The sequence below is a fragment of the Pezoporus wallicus genome, unplaced genomic scaffold (genome assembly GCF_028554395.1).
Source record: "Pezoporus wallicus isolate ANWC-B61680 ecotype Strahan unplaced genomic scaffold, APGP_CSIRO_Pwel_v1 contig_3952, whole genome shotgun sequence".
Lineage (NCBI taxonomy): Eukaryota > Metazoa > Chordata > Aves > Psittaciformes > Psittacidae > Pezoporus > Pezoporus wallicus.
Genome location: NW_026635034.1, coordinates 14,053,827 through 14,068,417, shown reverse-complemented (window position 1 = coordinate 14,068,417; position 14,591 = coordinate 14,053,827). Strand labels below are relative to the sequence as shown.

General features: G+C 40.2%; 1 long non-coding RNA gene across 1 annotated transcript; it reads right to left on the bottom strand.

The window, feature by feature from the left end:
- Positions 1 to 11,285: 11,285 nt before the first annotated feature.
- On the bottom strand, positions 11,286 to 13,809 carry LOC130594025 (uncharacterized). The gene is made up of 2 exons (XR_008970955.1): positions 13,002 to 13,809; positions 11,286 to 12,506 (listed from the first exon to the last, which is right to left on the bottom strand). It is a non-coding gene; the product is annotated as an uncharacterized LOC130594025 (long non-coding RNA).
- Positions 13,810 to 14,591: the final 782 nt, after the last annotated feature.

Sequence of the window (14,591 nt, the reverse complement as noted above, 5' to 3'; positions counted from 1 at the left end):
TGATGTTAGTACATTCACCGGTGGCTTTGTAACAAATACTAGAGGAAAAGACAAGTGTAAATGCAATGAGAGCCACATGGATTGTTAATGGCACTTAAACCCAGGAACTCAGTGCTGAAAAAACACTACTGCCAGAGGAACAGCTCACTTTCCAGTTATTCTACAGCTCACAAACCTGCTATGGAGGTCAGCCACTGGAATTAGAGAAGCATGTTGATGTCTTATTCTGCTCTTATTTATAGTGTGGGTATGAATGATGCAGAGATAATGCAGCTGCTGTCACTTCTAAGTAGACAAGCCATTTAATCATGAAATATCTACTGACTTTAGAATATATATATTACAACTGCAATTATACAGTAGATAATTTTGCTGATTTATTTCTCTGAATTGAGTGTTAGAAAGTAATCAAAATTATTTTTCCAAATCTCATAAGCTCTTGAGTCTTATTTTTGAAAGTGAAAAGCATAAACCTTCTGTTTCCACTGAAGACAATGTGAAATGTCATTGACTTCAGGAAGAATAGTGTTTAGCCAACCTAGCCTCAGACGCATACAGAATTCCTCTTGAATTTGACATATGAAGTGAGCATCTGTCATGCTTGTACTTCAGTACACAGGCAAGGAATTGAGCACAGGATTATACCTAAAATAACTTCAGGTCTGAATGCTGCTAACCACCACCTGGGAAGTTCTAAGCCAAATTTTACACTTAGATCTGTTCTACATTGAGTAGCACCAGCATATATGTGATTTAAAATAAATAAGTTGATACTTATGTGTTTTCTCTTTTATCAATGGTAGATGCACACTTAGGTTTTAGATTCTCCCCCTTCCACATCTGAGAAAACTGTTTCATGTCAAAAGCAAGCTTTTGAGTGAAAGGAGAAATAACTTATTACTACTTACTGTACATGAAATTTAGAAGCAAGAAATTCAGAAGAAGCGATTTACCTTACAACTAATTACACTGCAATTGCCACGATTTTTATCTTGCACAAACAAGCACATAAAGATCATCTTGTTGAAATGTTTGAAATTTACTTAAAAAGCATCATTTATGTGCTCTGGGAAACACTTATTCTTTGAATGCAGGTGTTTAAAGTCAAGAAACGATAATAAATTTTTATGGTGTTTCTTTGGATTTTCTTATTTCTTCTAGAAGAGCAACATTTTCATTCAGCTCAGCTGACTGCAAACATGGATCAATCACTCTCTTTTGCATGCAACATCCTGGGTATCTGTAACAAGAAGCATACAAACCTCGGCCAAGTACTGGATGCTAACTGTGAGAAAAAGTCTGTCATTACCAGCAAAGAAAACACATTACACATCAAACAAAAAATTCTCCCTCAGATCTTTTTCTTAAGCAAAAGAATAAACTGAAGAGGGATTCACACAAATCATATTCCTGCTGCTCCTGCTTGTAATACTCTCTAATTGCATGGAGCCCTCCAATGAAATTTATGCTTCCTTTGAAAACACAAGCACATGGAGATTTTTGTTTCTCCTTAATACTGTATTACCAGTTTGCACAGCCAGTGGTCCCCGAGCTGAAAGAATCTAAACCCAATACGTCTTCTGGGATCTTCAGCCACCATCATTTCATAAACCTACTGAAGTACCATGCTTTTTTAATACTTTCCAGGCTGTTTCTGTTGTCATTCTTACATGCCCAACATTTCAGATGTCTGGGAAAATCAAGCACAAGTAGTTAACACTCTACCAAAATAAACTGAAGAAAATCACAATTCCCTTCTTTTTAAATAAAATTACCCATTTCTGAGGCTAAAATCGCAGAAATGAAGCCTCAATCACTTAAGCCAGAAAAGAAGTGAAAGTCAGATGCCACAGGGGATGTAGAGCTCTCCTTCCACTGCCTGGTGATAGGAGGAAACCCATTCCTTTGTGTTACAATGCACCTATAGTGTGACTATATAAATCTCAAGTCCAAACTCAAAAGTATTCACTTCCTGTAAGCAAATATGAATATCCTCACAGAGGTGCTTCACTGACTGTCTTACTTCCTGGTTTAGTAAAGAATTTTTCCTCTCAGGAAGAGGTTGTCAAAATAGCAGCTACCAGGTTTTCTTTCTTTCTTCAGAAAGGAGAGAACTGACTTCAGGACATCCTATCATAGTTTATCTAACAAAGTTTGAATTCAACCTGGTACAATTTCTTCCAAGCTGGTTGATCAGTTACATGACTATTCTGCTAAAAGATGTGTACAGTGGGATCACGACCAATACCTTAGGTTTACATTTTCTCCATAGTGAACACTGTACAAAACCACATCTTGCATAACTAAGTGTATTTCAAAATTCGCTCAGGAAACACTGAGATACAAAAACTTCTGCAAGTATCATACCCAGTGTAGGAAAACAAACTCCAAATTTTAACTTCCAAAAACCCATATTAAATATACCTTAAAAAAAAAAAAAAAAAGGCTTTTTGACTTCAGCTAAAATGGTAGAAGAAAATGAAGCTGGTTTGCTATTGCAAAGCTTACAGTGTTGAAGTAAAATGGTGTTTTCATTAATTCTGTAGCAAGATCAATACATTAATTCTCATTTAAAACCTACTCCTGGAACTTGAAATGTTACCCATAGATAAACATATAAATTTAATATTGATTCATTTGTCTTATTGCAGTAAGCTACAACTGAACTATTAAGTTCTCAGAGGTGTAGTATCCATGAGGATGTTTGCTTCAAACAGCTGCCTGACAGAAGCCAGGTTATCAAGTAAACAAATATTGATACCAATCTGAAGGAACACAGCAAACTACAATGATACATGGGAAAACTAATTATATCCCGCAGCTGGATATCCAGAATTGGACACCTGCTGGGTGGAATATTACTGACTCATAGAATGGTTTGGGTTGGAAAGGACCTTAAGATCATCCTGTTCCAACCCCCTGCTATGGGCAGGGATGCCTCACACCAGACTATGTCACCCAAGGCTCTGTTCAACTTGGCCTTGAACACTGCCAGGAATGGAGCACTTACCACTTCTCTGGGCAGCCTGTGCCAGTGGCTCACCACCCTCCTGGTAAAGAACTTCTTCCTTATATCTAACCTCAACTTCCCCAGCTGAAGTTTAAACCCATCAGCTCTTGTCCTACCACTACAGTACACAACTTGTGACAGTGCATTAAATTACCACGTAGATTTTTAGGATGAAATTACGAAATAAAAGCTCCCCGGACAACTTGTAGCCTGTTACATGAAACTGCACAAAGTTATTTTTGTGGTATCCTGGGACTACAGTAATATACATAAATGTATCTGAGTAAGTCATAAAGAAATATAAAGCAAATCTCCATGGATAAAAACCACTACACCTCAACTGAAGTAATCCAGATGATAATTCCCATTAGGTGCAAGTGCCTACCTAGACCTCATGGAAGAAAAGGTAAAAAGACCCTCAAACAATTCTACATTTAAAATGTGTTTTTATCAAATCATTATAGAAGTCAGTAAAAAAGATGTAAACAAATGTCAAACTAAAAGTTTATGACAACTTGAAAGAACTTGGAAATTTTGCACATTCTCATTAATACATCAGTTTTAGTTGAGCAAAATACACATACTCCATGGTCATGGAAAAAAGCAGTAATTCCAAAAAAGGACTCAAAAGTCCAATTATTTTGCTTTCTTTTAGAAACATGATCAACAACTCTTAACCTTTGTAAGAGTTTCCAGAGAAGTGAAATGGCACCATCTAGTGACTGAGAGATGAAACAATCAAGTCAGGAAAGCAGTCACTTTTGCTCCCTCACATCCATTCAAGTTTGGAAACAATAGCAAAAGGAAATGTGAAAATAAACATGAATGCTGGAACACCTCTATGGAACATGGAATTTTAAAGTCAAATAATATTACTCAATGATTATTTTTCTACCAAACTCGGTACCTACAATTGTTAGTTTATTAAAATGTTTTTGGAAATGTTTATGATATAAATTTAATAGTCGCATACTACTGACTCCAGTATCTTCCCAGGAAAGCCAGTGCTTTTAAAGCAATGACCACTTCAGCTTATTAAGGAGTCATCATCAACTGATGATAACACACAGTCATTTATAAATAAAAATCAAGCAACTTTAAATGCATCAAACTCTTCACTGATAAAATCAAGTGAGGCAGCAGCCCCTTCTCTTCAGTTAATAACAACACATCATATTTGCACAGGCACCACGATCCTATGTGTAGACGTTCACTGATTCACACTTCCAGCAGATCACCTCAAAGCTGCCAGCACAGAACATTTCTAAGCTAGTTTTACAGAACTAAACTTTACTCCTCCTGTACAAACTGCCTTTATTTTATAACTCCTTCTAGGAATTCACCCACTAGAAGAACAAAGGCAAAAGCAGAACGTTTGCTGCTTTTTATAGTTTTTCCTCTGGGCTTTTCTTGAAAGAATATATTGAAAAACAACTTTTTCACATTTTCTCAACAAGAAGCATTATGCCTTTAGAGGACGATGCAGGAGGGCTTTTCCTTTAGGAATTGCTACACAAGAAAAGTGAAGGAGGTTGCACAGTGGAGATTCTGTAATCTTCAGACATCTTTCACCCTTGTGCCCCCTTTTGTTCTTTCTTTCTGTACATCACACAAAGAACAGCTTCTTGCTTTGCTAGAAAGATTAAGTCTCTAGTGACTCAAAAAGCCCCACCAAAATGCACACTCTCAAGTTTCAGGGTGTCCCACCCTAAAATGGGGGACAGGTGGGAATTACAGCATCAGAGAATTACTGTTTTTCACACACTGAGAGACTGAAAATACGTTGTGAAGAACATCACAGTGATCTCTAACTCTGCTGCCTTCTTGCTTATCTACAGCTCTATGGCAGGGCAAAGAATACAATCTCCTCCTAATAAAATAAATAAGATTAACTGTTTATTACAACAGGGTCAAAAGCCATTAAGACAAGCAACAGACAGGAAAGCTGGCATTGCTCCATACTGCTGCAGTCTTCACCAAGAACAATTAAAAAGTACTCTTCAGGGAGATCACAGAACAATAAGCTACTACAGGTATGGACCATATTTCAAGAATAAAAGGATGCCAGAGGGGGACTCTTCACCACAGACTGTAGCAATAGGACAAGGGGTGATGGGCTCAAACTTAAACAAGGGAAGTTGAGATTAGAGATAATGAAGAAGTTCTTTACTATGAGGGTGGTGAGGCACTAGCACAGGTTGCCCAGAGAAGTGGTAAATGCTCCATCTCTGGCAGTGTTCAAGGCCAGGTTGGACAGAGCCCTGGGCAACATGGTCTACTGTGAGGCATCCCTGCCCATGGTAGAGAGCTGGAACTGGATGATCTTAAGGTCCTTTCCAAGCCAAACCACTCCTGGATTCTAGTAAAAAACTTTCTGGTTAGACCAAGAACTGGGTCAAACAACATAATCTTATTCACTAACTTCAACGTATGCAGCTGGCCCAGATCACATTATTTTTCTATTTCTAAGAACCACTCCATCACACATATGCCTATTTTAGCTTTAGCAAAGCACGGAAACATGTATTTTAACAGACTACCCTTCCTCTTTCAAATCTGACTTCACTTCAAGCTGAAATGTCTGCCTGCAAGAATAGTTTTCAGCTGACACACAGTAAAAATGGGCCTCTTGTAATGAGACATTTAAGAACACCTGCAGAGGCCACTTCAATGAAAACATGTATGATTCTCAAAATAAGGTTTAAAAAAGAAATCACATTTGCAAATATGTGGGGGTATTACTTGCAAAAGTTAACTGTCACTTGGTTTAGCCATCATGGAGACAAACACAGTAGAAGTCCACAGACTCACATTTGAAATCATCATTTTTCCAGCCTATCTCAGCTACAGATACAGTCATGGGAGTAAACCAGCAAATAATTCTGTCCATAAAAGGGAGTAAAATAAGGAAAACACATGTTACAGTATCTTCTGATTCTAAAATTTTATATGAAAACCCTGAAGGAAAAGGCATGCAAATAATTCAAAGAGAATATATGAAAAAAATATGCCTTTTTAGGACTAGCTGTTACTGTATTTTGTCTTTAAGCTGGTTGCACTAAACTTTTGATACTGTTACTGTATTTTGTCTTTAAGCTGGTTGCACTAAACTTCTGATAAGCTACTGTTCACCCACTGAATTAGTTGCATAATTAAAAAGAGGTACACTGAGCTGCTCCCTAAAAGGAAAAAAGTGTAATTTCTATTACTCAAAGTCTTATATGGGACTTCACTACCATTTAAATGTTAGGACCCTGCACATCTCAAAAGTAGCAGAAAACTTCCTGCTTGCACTCTAACCCTCACTTTTGATGTAGGTGAACCTCTGCAGGCAGGACTGAGCTCACTTGTTGGAAACCACTGATTCAGTGCTTAAGGCACTCTGACTGGCTTCATACTTCTTTGCATGCTATAGACACAATCATGTCTCCACACAATATATGCACACATATACAGGCACACATATCTGCCAGGCACCAAAAGTCCAATGAAATCAGGTACTGAATTCACCTTATGGAGAAGCACATGCTAATCAAAATCGGTGTTCCTCACCTTTTACCCAAAGAAAGAAAATTTTGGAAAGATTTATGGAACACACATCAAACGTTTTCACTTGTTGTTTGGAAACTGAATAGAAAAATTAAAATAGTATTTTTTTCTTTTACTTAACATCAGCAATCTGTCTTCTGAATGATAACTGGAAAAAAACTACCTCAATAACATTTTGCACTTATTACCTGAATTATAAGAAGCTTTCCATAAAAGACATTTACTGTTTGGGCTATTAAAGATTACATTTCAGTCATAAAATGGTAATTACGGGCTAAGGTAAGTATCACAGAATGCTATGCATGCAGTTCCAGGTCAGTGAAACAAGCTGTTGCTTTTGCACTCAACCACAGTCACTCCTCTGGCATTTTATATAGCAGTCACAAGACTTTGATATCATGATATCAAAGGCTACCATACAACACTGCAACCCACTTCCCAGAAAACTTACCTGACTCCATTAATTTTGTGTTCTCATCTGGGTGGAATTTAAATAAAGGGAAAAAAAAAAAAAACCTTAGAAGGTGAAATTAAATATTTCATGCTATGTCCCTAAGCAAGACACAGTTTGGAAAGTTTATTATTGTTTAATCACTTTGATCTTTACATAAAGAGCTGCAGTGTCACAAGCTGAAGAAAACTCGCAGGCAGCAATAACGTAACTTGTGAAAAATCCCAAATCTCTGGTTGAAAGGGAGCTTGCTCTAACTAATACTGTTAATGAAGAGCAGTGATAAATGAAATATAATCTTTGTTTTAAATGCACTTTCTTTCCAAGAGGTGGCCCTTCCTAAGGAAGCAAGTTCAAGGGTTAATGAAGAGGGTTAACCACATTAGCTGTGTTTGATCTCCAATTTGCATCAAAGACTCTAATTTCAAAATTAACATTCCCAAGTTTTATTATTTGTTTAAAGGCCGCAATCATTTTACTTTCTATTATTAAACCTAACTTTTAAGAAAGTATGTTACCGCTAGAGAACTACTGATACCGAATACTGCCAGCTCTTTGTCCAGCATGATGCCATCCTTAGGGAACCTCCAGTGAACGGGAATTACCACATGACTTTCTGGTAAAGTCTGCCACAGGTACATCGGAATGGTCCCTGGAGCGGAACAGAAAACACCACTCCAAAGATGAGCGCGTTTTTCCATACTGATGCTTAATGGCTACCACCAATCTGCACAGCAGCAAAGCACACAGGGGAACAAAGCAGCAGGGAGACCGGCCACATGAAAGCTCTTGGATCAAAGCCAGTGGGGAAGCAAATGAATTGGTTAGAGCTGCAGCGTAACCACCACAGAAGAAACAGGTTCTGAAGGAGTGCATTGCGCATGTCAAGAAACTCTTTTTTAATGTTGAGAAAAACTAAACCAGAAATTCCATCTCTGAAGAGGCCGGGGTGGTTTAAAAGTTAAATAACTCCACCCATTTATGCAAATCTCAACTGCTGAAGAACTTAACTACACTGCGTGAGAAAATACAAAAAAGTAGGACCAGCTTCTAAGGCCACTTCTGACGAAGTCTGTTCCCTAACGCAGGTCCCCCTCCTGGGAATACCCGCTAAGCGCCAAAACTTAAACAACAGTAGCTTGAAACTAATTACAGACTGTGTGAAGCGGGCGCCGCCCGGGCCTGCGAGGCCACGGCCAGACCAAGCGAGGGCCGCTTTCTGTGGCCCCTGTGCCCGGCCCCCATGCCCGGGCCCATCCCCGGCAGAGCTCGCTGGAAGCCCCGGCGGATCCCCGCGGATCGTGCGGTACCGCGAGTGCGCGGCCGCACACGAGCGGCAGAGAGCAAAGGGACCGCGGGTGAGCGGCCGCCGCCATCTCGGGAAAGCGCAGGGAGGACCCGGCTAGGCGAGGCGAGGCCGCGGCCTGGCGCCGGCTGCCCGCGGGGCTGCAGCGGCCCGGGCTGAGGGGGAGCGTAACTCGGAGCCGCTGGGGTCTCCCCACCCCTCACTGCTGCTGCGGGCTCGCCCCTCCACCGCCTGCGCCCGCCGAGGAAGGAAGGCAGAGCGGCGGGCCGAGGCACCGCGCCCGGGAAGGCGGGCCCTGTCATGGCGAGGCGCCCGCCCCGCCCCGGGCCTTCGCTGCGCTGAGGCGAGGGACAGGCTCGGTCCTGCCCGGTCCCGGGAGGGTGCCCGGCGCCTCTGCCCCTGTCCCCGCCGCCCGGGAGGTCTCCCCGCACCCGGCACCCACCTGCCACCGCGGCGGGCTCCGGGTCGTGAGGGGAAGGGAGCCGCCGCCCCGCCGGACGGCGCCGGTCCCCTGAGGCAGCGCGCGGCCGGGAGCGTGGTCTCGCGCACCTGCACGCGAGGGGCGATGGCGGCGCCGCCGCAGCCCGGAACAGGCCCTGAGCGGTGCCCGTCCGGCGACGTGCGCCGCAGAGCGATGTGCTCGGCCTACGCTTAGCGGTGGTGCGCTGCACAGCTGCGGGTGCCTGGGCCCTGTGCTTTGTTCACAGCATGAACGTGGTACAAAACCATTGCGTTCCCGGTGGGGAAGTTCAGAAGCGCTGTTCGGCACCATCAGACATCCATCTCATGGACAGAACTTCCTCAGGCTTCCATTCTTCACCTGGAACGCAGACCAGAGCGAGTTAGTGCCATGGTGCCTGCAGAAAACAGAAACCCAGTAAAGTAACAATAAAGATTTGCAAACAGCTTTTGACAAAAGTTTAACACTCAAGTGCTTAAAAAAGCAGTGCCGACATCAGAATTTGCGCTTCACTGAGCTGATTTACCATTACTGCACTTGTCCTTAGGGACGGGCACATTGCCAGTGATCCAACACAACATGCAAATAGATGGAGTCTACTGCTGCAAGTGTCACAAACTGTGAGTGTGTGTTCTGGAGCCTTCCCTTTCCTGTCCCAAGTACGTCCACACTAGCATCGTCTCCTTATGCTGCTCTGCAAAGGTAGTGGCATAAAAGGAAAAGTCACAACTGCACTAAGGCATCTCAGTCACCTATGCAAGGAAGGTACTGGAGACTATTGAGGTGAAATTCTCAACACTTACTGAATGCTTATAGAATCCTTCAATCTGTACAATGTATTCAGTAGCACCGTTCAAGCTACACATGCTTTCCACAATTCATTAAATGTTAATTCCTCAGATGAGGAAAATGCTTGTGTCCTGCTCAGACCTTCACAAAGAGTACTGAGTATGTACTGAATTTATGTAACAGTTTTCACACCGCAAGCTTACTGCTCATGTGCTCTGCTGAAGACAGTAAGAAATATTTGTTGCAACTACAAACCATTCTAGAGCACTAAAAATCCTCTTCAGTATGCTTTGCATTCCATTCCCTGCCCTTTCTTTAAACCTCTAGCCGGCAAGAACGACATTACATGACATTACGTGACACAAAAGCTTCATTTGTCTATCTCTTGAAGATTAGAATATTTCTAAAGAAAAAACACTTTGAAGTCCTAAATTATATCAATTACTTTGGTCAACCAAGTTGGATAAAGGATGATTTAGGAAAAATGCAATTTAACAGGTTATAAAAGCTGGATACATTCTACATGGGTACCAACAACTCGCTTCTGGTCTACAAGTGTGCACTCTTATAGCAATTGTTAGTCTACAAGCAGAAACAGAGCCAGGAACTGTTAAAAAAGTAACATAAGGATGCCTGCTATTTCCTTTTAACAAATGGAGAATGCAAATGTATTTAAAATGTTATTGGGATGTAGATACATGCCACTAACTTCTGTGGGAACTGAAGGACTTGCAGAAGTGATTTTAGAACCATTGTGCACCTACAATCAGTTAAGATCAAGGGGATCTGCAAGATAATGTTTAAACAGCTGGTCCTGAAGCAGCAAGCTTGTCTGCCAGAAGCAGTCTGAAACAAAACAACAAAACCCAAACGCACACATCAAGTTGGGTTACATGAGAAGAATGTGACTCTAGCTTTTTGTTAGTTAAGGTAAAGACACAATATATCCTTTCAGCGAAATACAGCTGAAAGTTTTATTACATGAACAGGTAAAAAGCACAGACTTTAGAAAGTACTTGTCATCCATGCATTTCCTGTTCATTCCTTAAGGTGCCCACTTGGGTGCCTCAATTATTAATCTGCTTTTGTCTTGGGGAGACAGAACCATTCTTTCCTTAGATTCACTAACTTTCATATCAGTTGTGAGTTACTGCCAAAGCACATGAATTGGAAAATGAAGCACTATTGCTGATTAAATAGCCAACAAATATTTCTGTTCAATCCAGCAATATTCAGTGATGAAGCTGGATAATCAATATTTGCTGTATTAATTCACGGTATTTGTGCCTCGGGTTATTGAGGTCCTTTCACATAATGCTGATTTAAAACAACAACGAAAAAGAAAATGTCAACAGCTTAAGTGAGTTGTGTCTTCTATTACCTTTACTGGCATTACTCAGAAGTTATTTTGGAAAGGTATTTCATGACACTTGATGTCTGGAGAAATGGTTCCTTATGAAGCTGAAGGTCACTGAAATAATGCTTAGCTTTAAGCAATCACTGCAGGAAGAGAGGGTATTTCAGGAGCAACCTAAACAACAGTCAAGTTTAGGAACAACCAAAGCCTTACAAAAACCTTTGTGGTTTTCCACTGAAGCTAAGCAAACCTTTACACACGCAACTCAGGTGGACACCTTTCCACAACAGATGTATGGAAAACAGATGGGAAATGCCAACAGTATAAAAACTACGTGGAATATTTCATGCAAAATACTCCAAATACTTTTCATTATGTAACTTTTATTTGAGACACACATTGTTGTAAAAAAGTTCACATGGAATAATAAAACCACTGGAGTGTGAAGGTTTGGGGTTTTCTTAGGGGTTGGGTTTGGTTTTTTGTCTATACACATCAATACACAATTACTGATCAGGTTTACAAGTTAACCACATGACAAGTTCACTTTTATCCGCAGGAGCTTTTCACATTACACCTTTATATCAGAGATAAAATGTGTTTGAACATACAGAGTAGAACACTTCTATTTCAAAATTAAGCATTTTCTCAAGGACTATAGTTTTTATTCTGAATTTAGTAGCTATATAGCATTAAAATAACTGTAATTGAAGTTTTATTTGCAAAAACGTCTGTAAGGCCATAGGAATGCACTAAAATAGTTAAATTCACCAGAAACAAGAAAAATCAAATCAATGGAAAACCTGCTTTTATGGAAGAAAGAAATACAAGTTTTATTTGTAAGAATGAAAATGACATAAGCAGTTCAGTGAATGGAGGAGAAAAAAGACCTATTATCACCTACAGACCAATCCTTAAGGTTAACATTGCAAAATTTCAGTTACATTAACAGGTAACCAAATAACAGATGCATTTTCACAAATAACACATTTATGCATTTTACACATTATTCATGTACTTTCAAATCATTATCCATTCACAATATTTTAACGTGATATGTATACTGAAGACTCCTTTATTCACTTGTGAGAATGATCAACTTAATTCACTTGACTTCAGCAGACTCGTACGGGAAAGGTACTTACGATAAGAAATAATTTCTGTAAAAAGAACTACAGGTCTGAAAAGTCAATGAGCATTTTAAGACTGTCCCCCCAGTAGAAAAGTGAGTGCGTTAAGTTTCGCGAGTGGTTTAAGCTTTAGCAATAATAGAACTTCCAGGCAGTAAGTAAATCGGGTATTCTGTACACGCTCAACAAAACCTCCTTGTGCACATTTTGCTGAGCGTAGACTGAAAGCTAGAACTGCAGAGCACTGAGAGCAGTTTGGAGTTGGTTTGGTGATTTTTCTCTTTTTTTTTTTTTTTTTCCCTTAAACCATTTAGAAAAACACTGGTCAAGGTAATAGTGCACAGACATGGGGCGGAGGAAAGAGTGCCTACAACTCCATAGCACAAGCAGCAGTTTTGTTTTAGCGAAATCCACCACAAAACGTCTGCCTTTCCTGAAAGGTTAATGGCAGTTTCTGGAACAAAACAAACACATTTACTGCTTAATGAATAATCATTATATGACTTTCATTCTAATGGCCATTAGAATACTAACTACTTGACTGCTACTGCTGAACCCAGGACACTGAGGTATAGTTAAGAGTCCTTCAAAGTTGAGATTATATAGTCTTGAGCGAAGTAGCAACAGAGGCTGCACAAAACAATCATAGTGATATTAGAAAAGCCCGTAGTACCCAGCATCTGATGCGTAGGCAGAACATACCATTTATCATCACCCGCCTGTCTAAAGGAAAATACAGCTAAAAAAACTCCCAGTAAAACATACAGCTGATCTGCACGCTAGGATACAGCACGTTTCTCAATGTCTGACAAGTCAGACTGTACACAGAAAGGTCTACTGACCAAAAGTTAGCACACGGATAAAGTGCAGCCACTCAGCCATTTAATACTGCTGGAGAAAAGGGGTGAGGGCAAAACAGCAAAAACAGAGAGAGAAATCTGCATTTTACCTTATCCATAAGACCACATGAAATTAGAATTCTTCAGTTTCAGCAGGGGACAACAAAATTGCATTAAATTCTTCTACAAATAGAAAAAGATGAACTTTACATGAACATTAAGCAACGTGAAATATTTACTGCATTATTTTATCATGCATAAAGTGAGTTTCCTATGGTCTTACCTCACATTTATGTACAGTTTAGCACAGCTAAATGTAAGAAAATAGCAAGGTTTTTTTCTCCCCACTCCCACCCCCCCCCCAACAAAGCAGATACCCCAATTCGCTGCTGCTTCAAGAAGCATTTCATAGACTCTACTACTTACAGGCTCTTTCAAAGGGAAGTTCATGGAGACTAATATTGAATGAACATTTTAACCACACAGCGAAGACAGGAAAAACAATACAAAGCATTCTGTAAACGGTGCCAAACACAGAACATGTCAGTTTTGGTTTGCAGACAACCCCTGAGATAAAAATCAAAGTATTACGACACCAAATAAGTCAGAGGTAAATTACTGAAAATAAACAACATTCATAATTGGTGTCACAACACTTTCTGTATAGAAGCACTTTTTTAACCATACAGAAAACATAACTGCTTTAGCCCGTCCAAGAAAAACATCAAGGGTAGACAACACAGCAGTTAGGGTTGCTTTGTTTTTTCACTGAACCTTGTTGCCATGAAGATCTTTCTGGTTTAGTGCAGCAACAGCAGTTTATGAGATTCACCACCTAGTTACAATAACTATTTCTATTAAACCACACGCGGGGACAGGTCGATAACCACTTAAAACTTTATGGAACCAGCTACTAATAGTAAAGACTTTTGATTTTAAAAGGTTTAAGTCTTAACGCTATTGGCCATTTCACTTTCAAGATATTTACAACAGACCCAGAGATGACAAGTTCAGTACCTGACACCACAAAAGGAAGCAGTTATCTGTGCTAACAACCAGCTCACTGTTTACAACCCCAGACCATGTAAGTGAAGCAAAAGCAAGCACATCAGACATGAACTTAGACAACGACAGAATGCACCTATCCCCTAGTAACAAACATGCTGGACACAAACTTGTAGTTAAAGCTTACAATGGTCCAAGTTTGGCACATCAACAGAACTAAAGCACCTGTTTTAATTGCTCATTGAGGAATTTTTTTCAGAAGACAATAAAAAAGTAGTAGAACAAAGACTAGGTTATACAATGCTCAGTTGAGTAAAAAAAGGCAACTATGTTTGAACTCTGCCTCTAACAGTCTAGGTCACTGTACCAGTTTTTGATGAGAAAAATAACTGCTTGAGCAGACCAAGGAGGGCTTCACACATTCACCATTAACTGCACAACTAAGAGTACATTACAGCCCTAATGTGACCATTTCCTTAGTGCCACAACTTGATATACTCTAGTAACTGCACAGGAAGCTAGTTTTTGGACACCGCATCAAGGGTTGATGCTCACACACATTAACGAACTATGCTTAGAATTACAGTAGAAATGGAAGTCACCTTTAGAAGCAGTCATTTCTGAACAAATGAATCCACAGAGGTTACTCAAAACTCATGCATTCAGCTTCCACAAGCCACTTAAGTGATAGTGAT